The sequence below is a fragment of the Canis lupus genome, chromosome 38, assembly GCF_011100685.1.
Source record: "Canis lupus familiaris isolate Mischka breed German Shepherd chromosome 38, alternate assembly UU_Cfam_GSD_1.0, whole genome shotgun sequence".
In the NCBI taxonomy this organism is placed as follows: domain Eukaryota; kingdom Metazoa; phylum Chordata; class Mammalia; order Carnivora; family Canidae; genus Canis; species Canis lupus.
Window position 1 is genome coordinate 2907832 of NC_049259.1, and position 9459 is coordinate 2917290.

The following is a 9459-nucleotide window of genomic DNA, read 5'->3' on the forward strand; positions in this document are numbered from 1 at the left end:
CAGCTCGGTGCCTGGAATCTGCAGCTCCCTCCAGGCGGCCTGGACTGCCCTGTCAGCTGTCCTTTGCCCCCGGGGGGTCGGTCAGTTGAGTCTGGGGGTGGGGAGTCCGCCAGGGCTCTTGGCCTCTCTTTCTTCCCGTTCCCTCTCTCTAGCTCTCTCTCTCTGGGGCCTCTTTTCGGTCCACTGCACATAGACAAGTCATTTCTTGGCTCCAGGGGGCCAAGGAATGAAAAAAAAAAACCAAAAAAAAAAAAAAAAAATCCCCAACAGCTGTATTTGCATATTATTAGCATAAAGAAACTGTATTAGCATGAGTGTATTTTCAGCTCCTCCGTCCTCCAAACCTGCCCCATCCTCTCTAAGTTTGGTACATAAATGTCCTATCCAGTCGCTAGGACAAAGGGAAATCTTGGGGGTGGTGTTCGGAAAGGGGTTTTGCGCTGTGGCCAGAGGGGAGCGAAATAGCCCCAGCAAGAAATCTGCAGTCCTGGGAGCGAGAGGTTGGAAAATTCAACTCTGCAAGCCTGGCATTGTTAGCACAGGGGGTGCTGCCAGAGTCCCCTCACCTCCAACAACGTCAGAGGTACAAAAAGCTAGGGCTGGGAATAATGAGGAGGAAATGTGACTGTGCACTGATTGGCATTACAATTTGCATAATTCTTTGTAATTTGCGTGGGTGGGATTATTCTGTTTTCTAGAAATTTTGAAAGACAATCTTTTTGGCTTCTTAGAAGTTTCTTTCTTGGGTTTTTTTTTTTTTTTTTTTTTTTTTTTTCCTTTGCTTCTTGTCAGCTTCCTGTGATTCAGCTGTGCTTCCTCTCTAGGAGGGAGAAAAGGACTGGACAGGAGCATGGTGAAGGGGACAGGGAAGAGAAGCCAAGCAGTTAGACACCCAACTTGGAGAGGAGAGGCAGGGTCCTGCCAGGACCCGGGACACTCAAGGATCCTGAGGTGTGTGGAATGCCCTCCCTTTGCCATGGCTCTGTGGGATCTTGTTTCCACTCATAAATTCGTGGAAGTGGAGCTGAGATGAGGCTGGGTTTGTCTGTCCACTTCCCACTGGGCAGCCAAGGGTACAGGAGAGGAGCCACGAGAAAGCCTGACTCTCAGGCCATCTTGCACAGAGACTGAACTGATGGAGAAATCGAGAGCCTTGCTCCTGGGGGTCTTAAGAAGAAGCATCTTCCAAATGGCTCAAGAGATACTTCTTCCAGGCAGCAGGAGATGGGTTATGAGCCACTTCTTTCCTTGGAGTAAAAGATAAGGGAGCCTGCTTCTCCCTCTGCCTGTGTCTCTGCCTCTCTCTGTCTCTCATGAATAAATAAAATCTTAAAAAAAAAAGGGGGGGGGGATGCCTGGGTGGCTCAGTGGTTGAGCATCTGCCTTTGGCTCAGGTCGTGATCCCGGGGTCCTGGGACCGAGTTCTGCATCGGGCTCCCCGCAGGGAATCTGCATCTCCCTCTGCCTGTGTCTCTGCCTCTCTCTCTGTGTCTCTCATGAATAAATAAAAAAAATCTTAAAAAAAAAAAAAAAGAGAAGGGAGAAGAAATCTGATCCCTCTTGTAATGGAACCCTGGACATTGATTTAGTTATTTCCATCTGCAGCCTATTATTATTATATATAAGATGAATGAGGCTTAATTCAGTTGAAGCTGAGCCAAAGGAAAACACCTGCAAAAGTCCTTTGTTAGCTGAATGACTTTCTCCACTCCCATTCTACCTCCACCTTTTCTGCCCTCTTTTGTTCACTTTCTCTCTTCTAAACACATTAAAAATATATTGTTATAATTACTACTAGCAAATCCTAATGCTATTCATTTATATTTTTTGAAAGTTTATTTATTTACACCCAATATGGGGCTCAAACCACGACCCCGAGATCAAGAGCTGCACGCTCTTCCAATTGAGCCAGCCAGGCACCCCTCCAATACTACTTAAACAATAACAATATGTCTTTTAAAACACAGATCAGATCGCATCTCTATTCTGCCTGGAAACCTTGGATGCTTCCCTGGCCCTCCTTTTTGCAGTCTCTAAGGACCTGCATGGTATGGGTCCAGCTTTTCTTACTTTACTCCTTACTGCTGTATGTCTTTCTTATGACTATTTATTTTTAATTTTTTAAAAGATGTCATTCATTTATTTGAGAGAGAGAGAGAGAGGTTTGGGGGAGGGGGAGGAGTAGAGGGGGAGGGAGACGGAGGAAGAAGCCCCAGCAGACTCTATGCTGAGTTCGGAGCCCAACATGGGGGTTCAATCTCACAATGTTGAGATCATGACCTGAGCTGTAGTCCAGAGTTGGATGCTTAACCAACTGAGCCACCCAGGCACACCTCTCACCACTCTTTAGGCTCACAGGCCGCCCTGTGGCTTGGAGAACATTCCCACTTCATTCCTACCTCAGCTTCTTTGTCTTGCTGGCTCTTGCTCCAAGGTCTGCTGGAGACCAGTTTCTTCTCATCATTCAGGGCTCCTTCTCAGACAGACCCTCCTTCGCCTCCCCACCTGGACAGGATTCCTGGATGTATCACAGCAGCACCAAGCTAATTCATTTGTTAAATTATTCATTTTGTCCTCTGTATGGAGAGGCCTCATCTGCCTCATCCGTTTCCATGTTAAAGCTCCTGGAACGTGCTCATGAAATATTTGTTGCATGAATGAGTAAGTGTGAATAATGATACTCAACAACGGCTTGGGGTTGGTGACGGAACGTGGATTTTGGAGTCAGAGAGATGCAAGTTCCTACCTGGTTCTGTCACCCCCTGGTGAATATTTGGCCATGGGCAAGCTGCTCACCCCTCTGAGCCTCTGTTCCTCCTCTGGGAATAGGGATCATAGTAACTTCTACACTGAAGGTTAAATTCAGCAGTGTCTACCGCTACTAGTAGGAGCTTACTAAAGAGTGATTACTAGCATGAATAATTATACCTCTGTTTCATACTCATTATGTACCAGGATCTGGTCCTGCCCTCAAAAATTCAGTTTGCCAAGAGACCCAGAAGGCTGGGTGGCCGACTATGAAACAATGGGGAACGTACTAAGTAGAGACATGCATCAAGTGGTACAGAAACAAAGAGGCAAAAACAACAAATGCTATAATCCCTGTGCTGGAATAGCATTTCACGGTTTGTATACCAGGTAGACAAGGCAAAGCAGGTCTCAGAATGCCCACTTTACAGTAAGAGAATAGAGGCCTGAATAGATGACAACATTGGCCTCTGGTCACCCGAAGTCCCCTTGCCCTGCTGTGTGTACCCCAAAATTGATACGTTCAATTCTAAAGCTTATTATTTTTATTTTTTTATAATTTTTAAAGATATTATTTATTTATTCATGAGAGACACACAGAGAGAGGTAGAGACATAGGCAGAGGGAGAAGCAGGCTCCCTGTAGGGAATTCAATATGGGACTCGATCCCAGGACCCCAGGATCACGTCCTGAGCCAAAGGCAGACGCTCAACTACTGAGCCACCCAGTTGCCCCTAAAGCTTATTTTTTGAAAAGATAATCTTATACCCATCGAGTGGCTCAAACTCATGACCCCAAGATCAAGAGTCACACACTCTCTTAGCTGAGTTAGCCAGGTGCCCCCGTATGTTGAATTCTAATCCCCAAAGTGATGATGTTAGGAGGTGGTGCCATAAGTCATGAGAGTGAAACCTTCATGAGTGGAGTGCTCTAATATATCTATATCTATATCTATATCTATATCTATATCTATATCTATATCTATATCTATATTTTTAAGAAGTTTCTTTTTTTTAAAGATTTTTATTTATTTATTCATGAAAGAGACAGAGAGAGAGACAGAGAGAGGCAGAGACACCAGCAGAGGGAGAAGCAGGCTTCATGCAGGGAGCCCGATGTGGGGTTCGATCCCGGGTCTCCAGGATCACGCCCTGGGCCGAAGGCAGGTGGTAAACCACTGAGCCACCCAGGGATCCCCAAGATGTTCCTTTTTAAAGGATTTTATTTATCTATTTGAGAGAGTGAGTGACAGAGCAGGCAAGAGTGTGCACAAACCCAGGAAGAAGCTGAGTAGGGGGCTCATCCTAGGACCCTGGGGTCATGACCTGAGCCAAAGGCAGATGCTTAACCAACTGAACCACCCAGGTCTCCCGCATTAGTGCCCTAATAAAAGAGATCTCAGGGAGTCAGCTCACTTCTTCTACCACATGGAGACATAGCAAGAAGTCGACAGTCTGCACCACGGAAGAGAGTTCTTACCAGAACCTGACCGTGCTGGTGCCCTGATCTCAGACTTCCAGCCTCCAAAGCTGCGAGAAGTGAATGTCTGTTGTTTCTTGTGATTATCCATACCCAGTCTGTGGTATTTTGTTATAGCAACTCGAACAGACTAAGACACCTGCTTTGTTTTTCTTCCACTGCACTTATCCCTCTGGACACCTTATGGGATTCCCGGTGTGTGATCCATTTGTCACACTGGAATGCAAGCCCCGCATCAGTCTCAGTTCCTGGAGCAGCTCCTGGCACAGAGTAAGGGCTCAGTAAATATATGTGGAATGAGGGAATGGAGGATAGGAGAGTTAGTAAATGGCAGAGGTAGGATTTGAAACTCTCAAGCAGGAGGCAGAAGAGCTGGTGCAGGGCCAGCTTCTGGAGCCTGACTGCCTGGGTTCGGATCTCGGCTTTGCAACATACTAACTAGTGTGCAAGTTACTTACCCTTCCCTGTGCTCCTTCCCCACACCACCTCCCCCCCACCCCCTGCCCCGGCCCCAAGCTGTCTGATGGGGGTGGTAATACACCCCCTAGTTGGTAGGACCTTGGTGAGGACTCCATGAGTTGATATTTGTAAAGTGCGGAACAGGCATGATATATAATAAGCCTCAATACATAATTGGCAGCTTAAAAACAACCAACCAACCAAGGTATCTTGACCCCAAATGCGGTGTTCTTCCTCTACAACATATAATATAGAGCTGTATAGTTTCCAAATCACCAATTATAGTCATAGTTTTCTTTTAGTTGGCAAGAAATAATTATTGTCCCATTTTACAGAGGAGCAAACTAAGATGATATCAGAAAGGATACTGGCTCCAGATCACACAAAGGCTTAAGATGACCGGACTTCAAATATATAACTCTGGCCATGATCTCACAGGTAATTCCCTCCCCCAGATGTACTGAAATTGGGGGAGGGGGGAATCAAATCAGAGACTGGCAGGTATTCTCAGGAAGCCTACACATATCAGTCTCCTATTGTCAGGGTTTGGAAATCCACTTACATTTCCTCTAATCTTGGGCTGTCATTGTAAGACAAATGTTGCTGAGGCTTAAAGTTCTGGGGGAACTTAGGGATTTAAGAGTGACAATCCAAGGCTGTGAAGAAGGTCTGGGGAATCTCCCTGCAGACCAAGGGCCTGTCTTCCCTCAGAGCAGCTGTCTTGGCCGAGCAGCTGCGTGGGCCAAGACCTGTGCCAGGAGATGTGGGGGCAGGGAGGACATAATGAGGTTCTCCCGCAGGGATCTTTGGTTCAGTTTGCAGAGCGGAGGCCGGATCTTCCTGGGGCTGGGCCTGGCAGCTGCCTGCTTCTAGAGACTCTGGGTGGGTGTGAGAATCGTATTTTGGATTTTGTTTGAAGTGACCACAAGGCTAACCAGACCATTTGGGTCCCAGAGCTCACTCAGGGGAGGACACATAGAGATTGGGATCGAATGGAGGAGCTCATTTGTTTATTTGCTCATTCATTCATTTAGTTCCCATTTATTTCACCCTGAGCCTGCAATGGGGATGCCAGAACCTAGGTCTATGTTCACAAGTAGATTTGAAACAAATTCCCCTGCGACTGTTCCCGACCCAAAGCAAACCACCACGTATTGAGTATTGACCACGAGTTAGGCATGGGACATACAGCAGTCTCTTCTTATCCGTGGTTTCAGTTACTCATGGTCAACTGTGGCCGGAAGCAGATGATCTTCCTGACAAATCTCAGAAGGTCAGTAGCCCAATGCTACATTACAAGGTCTATGTCACTCCCCTCGCTTTGTCTCATCACGTTGACATTTTATCGTATCACATCATCACAAGAAGAGTAAGTAGGTACAATAAGATATTCCGAGAGAGAGAGAGAGAGAGAGAGACCACATTCACATAACATTTATTATAGAGTATTGTTACAATTGTTCCATTTCATTATTTTTTATTGCTGTTAATCTCTTGCTGTGCCTCATTTATAAATATGTATACTGAGCTTTATCATAGATAGATATGTATAGCAAGAAATGGCATAATACATAGGGTTCAGTACTATCTGTGATTTCAGACATCCACCAGGGGTCCTGGAATATGTTCCTTGTGGACAAAGGGGGGACTACTGTACCTAACTCTAACCCTTGAGGTAAGCATCATTATTCTCACTGTACAGGTGAGACAAGGGAAGCTCTGAGAGGTCAGGTAATACACCTAAGGTCAAACAGCTATGGGAAAAATAGGGTTCAAACTCAAGTGAGTTTGACTCCAAAGCCCAGGCTGTGGTTGTTTTAAATTTTTAAAAAAAATTTTTTTTTTTTTTATGATAGTCACAGAGAGAGAGAGAGAGGCAGAGACACAGGCAGAGGGAGAAGCAGGCTCCATGCACTGGGAGCCCGACATGGGATTCGATCCCGGGTCTCCAGGATCACGCCCTGGGCCAAAGGCAGGCGCCAAACCGCTGCGCCACCCAGGGATCCCTTAAAATTTTTTTAAAAATATGTGTAACAACCATCTAAGATGCAAAGTGTAATGATAAAATGATTGCCTGTGGCCCCACCACTCAACTGGAGGACTGGATAGTCCAAACATTGTTCAGTCACCTTGTGTGTCTGGTGTCAACTGTGTTCCCTTGCTTCTCCACAACCTTGACCTCCATGCAAGGTAACTGCTTCCCAAGTTTTGGGCTCCTCATCTCTTTGTTTGCATGTTTTTTGTTTTTGTTTTTTGTTCTATGTTGTTTTACCAGATGTGTTGGTGATAAACATGTGTGAAGATAAACCGTATAGTGTTGCTTGCTTTTGAACTTTACGTAAATGGTAACTTACGTCTCCTTCTGTGCCTTGTTATCTTCCCTATGCTTTTGAGATTCACCCAGTTGATGTATGTGGCTTTAGTTTATTCATTTCCACTACTGTGAAATTCCATTATTTGAATATATCACATTTTATTCATCTACTTTTCTGTTGAAGAACATCTGGGTCGTTTCCAGTTTTGTTTTGTTTTCTTGCTTTTCCTTGCATTTTTCTTTTTTCTATTACAAACAATGCTACAAAGAAAATTTTTGTCTCTAGTGTCCACCTGCAAGGGTTATATATGTGCAGGGATGGAATTACAGGATCGTAGAGTCTGGATGTGGTGCTTTTATTCAATAAAGCCCCAAAGTAGCTGTACCAGTTTATCTTGGAGCCCATCCTTGGAAGAGGATCATTTCTCGGGTCACTGTCTGGCTTAGGAAAGTGGGCTCCAGAGGGTTGACTATCTGGTAAGTCTTGATTCTAACCTTGGGGAATACCTACCCCTGAATGTAGTCATTCACAAGGTAATGCACAGAGCAGTGAGCAAACTGGATACTTTATCTCTAGGGCTGAGCCTCTGGGGTTGGAAACACCTGTTCAGTTATTGACCAACATCCCAGGCAACCGAAAAGTCCCAGCTGATCTTGTCTCACATGGGACACTTGGCATGTTGGCCAGAGCATGTGGGCTTGGGGAATTTCTTAGACGTGTGTCCTTCTTTTATGACAGAGTCCAATTATGTCAGCCTCGGATTCAAGGCTGTGTGTTGTAACTGGCGGAAGGCAGCTAGGTCCTGGTTGGAGTTCCACCTCTCTCCCGGCTCGTTCTTCTGCACCTTCTTTCTCCCACCAGTATTCATCCCTCCTCCCTTTTAAGGGATTTTATTTATTTATTTTAGAGAGAGAGAGAGAGAGCACAAACTGGGGGTGGGGTACGGAGAGAGAGGGAGAGCAGGCTCTCTGCTGAGCAGGGAGCACAATGTGGGGCTTCATCCCAGGACCCTGGGATCATGACCTGAGCAGAAGGCAGACGCTTAACCGACTGAGCCACCCAGGTGCCCCCATTCCTTTTTAAAAATGTTTAATTATGTAATACAAAGAGTTAAAAATTCAAAGTATAAGATTATATAAGCAGAGTCTTACTCCTATATCCAACTCCAACTTGCCCAGTTCCCCCTCTGAAAGGTAGTCACTTTTATTAGTTTCTTATGCATCCTTCTAGAGTTTTCTCTCTGTACAAGCAAAAAATGAATATAAAGTCTTATTGAGGCCTCTTTTTACCAAAAAGGTAGCATTTTATACATGTGATTCCACCATTGTCTTTTTTCATGTAACGATGCTGCTTGGATGTTGTATTCCATGTCATTATACAGAACGTTCCATGGTTCTTTTTAATGACTGTGGTACATTGTTGCATTGCACAATATTTATGTGTCATCTACTGTGGCCAATCTCTATGCTCAGTGCTGGGGTTCAAATGATGAATCAAAACAGCCTTTAGCACCCCCCCCCACAGACATGGATGTACACGCTGCTCCATGCACACGCCACACACACACCATACACACCACGCAGATACATACACACATGTTTCTCCCCACCAGCACACGTCCTAGAGGCAGCCTCCAGGTGTGCACACCGCAGGCAAGTCCTCATGTCCTCAGCCCACTGTCAGGGCTGGGCCAGCCATGCATGGCTGCTAGTTTTGGGTGTCCCTGCTGGCACGGCTATTCCGTGGCTGCCACTGGCCTTTGTGTTGCCACAAGACAGCATTGTGGGTGCTGGCCACACATCTGACCTTGCTGGGAGTTGCCTGTGGCTGGTGGCAGGGCAGTGAGGGGGACTCTGCCGAGTGGGAGCAAACGAAAAATCAGCATTTCGCTAAATCTTTTTGGGCAGTGTGGCCGCCAGGCAGGCCCAGCCCAGGATTATTTGGTGATAAGATTTGCTCCCCCCACCCACGCCCCCCGCGAGCCCCAGGGGCATGTGCCACCCAGAGCTCTGACCTGGATCATTAGCAGCCTGGAGTTGCCTCTTGGAGCAGGGCCGTGGTGGTACAGGGTGGCCTGGGTCAGAGCAGTCTTAGGAATTGGAGTCCTCTTCTCTGAAGGGATGGTGACCGAGGGCCCCAGGAACTGCTGCCCACCACCCTCTGCGCTCCGGTGGTTGCACTTAGCCCAGGTCACAGCCCCCACATGTGGCTTCCCACTGCCAACACCCGCCCTGACTGGGTCTGACTGGGTTTGTACCGAGGGCCAGTCTCAGTCTCAGGAGTGGGGGTGCTCTGCCCTCCCACGTGGAAAGTTCTGTTCTGCTCCTGACTCTGGATGGAGCTCAAAATGCTCAGTTTAGGCCTTGGGGTCCAATCTCCACGTGGCTCTCGCAAAGACAGGACCCTTCATCCTCAAGCCCCCCGGGTGGGCCCGGCCAGGGACTCTGTCGTTCTGGAG

At 46.8% G+C, this 9459-nt stretch overlaps 1 long non-coding RNA gene across 1 annotated transcript; it reads left to right on the plus strand.

Annotated features, from left to right (window-relative positions):
* Nucleotides 1–354: 354 nt before the first annotated feature.
* LOC102152326 lies at nucleotides 355–5117 on the plus strand. Its single transcript, XR_005385499.1, has 3 exons — nucleotides 355–583; nucleotides 825–951; nucleotides 5022–5117. It is a non-coding gene; the product is annotated as an uncharacterized LOC102152326 (long non-coding RNA).
* The last annotated feature ends 4342 nt before the right edge of the window (nucleotides 5118–9459 follow it).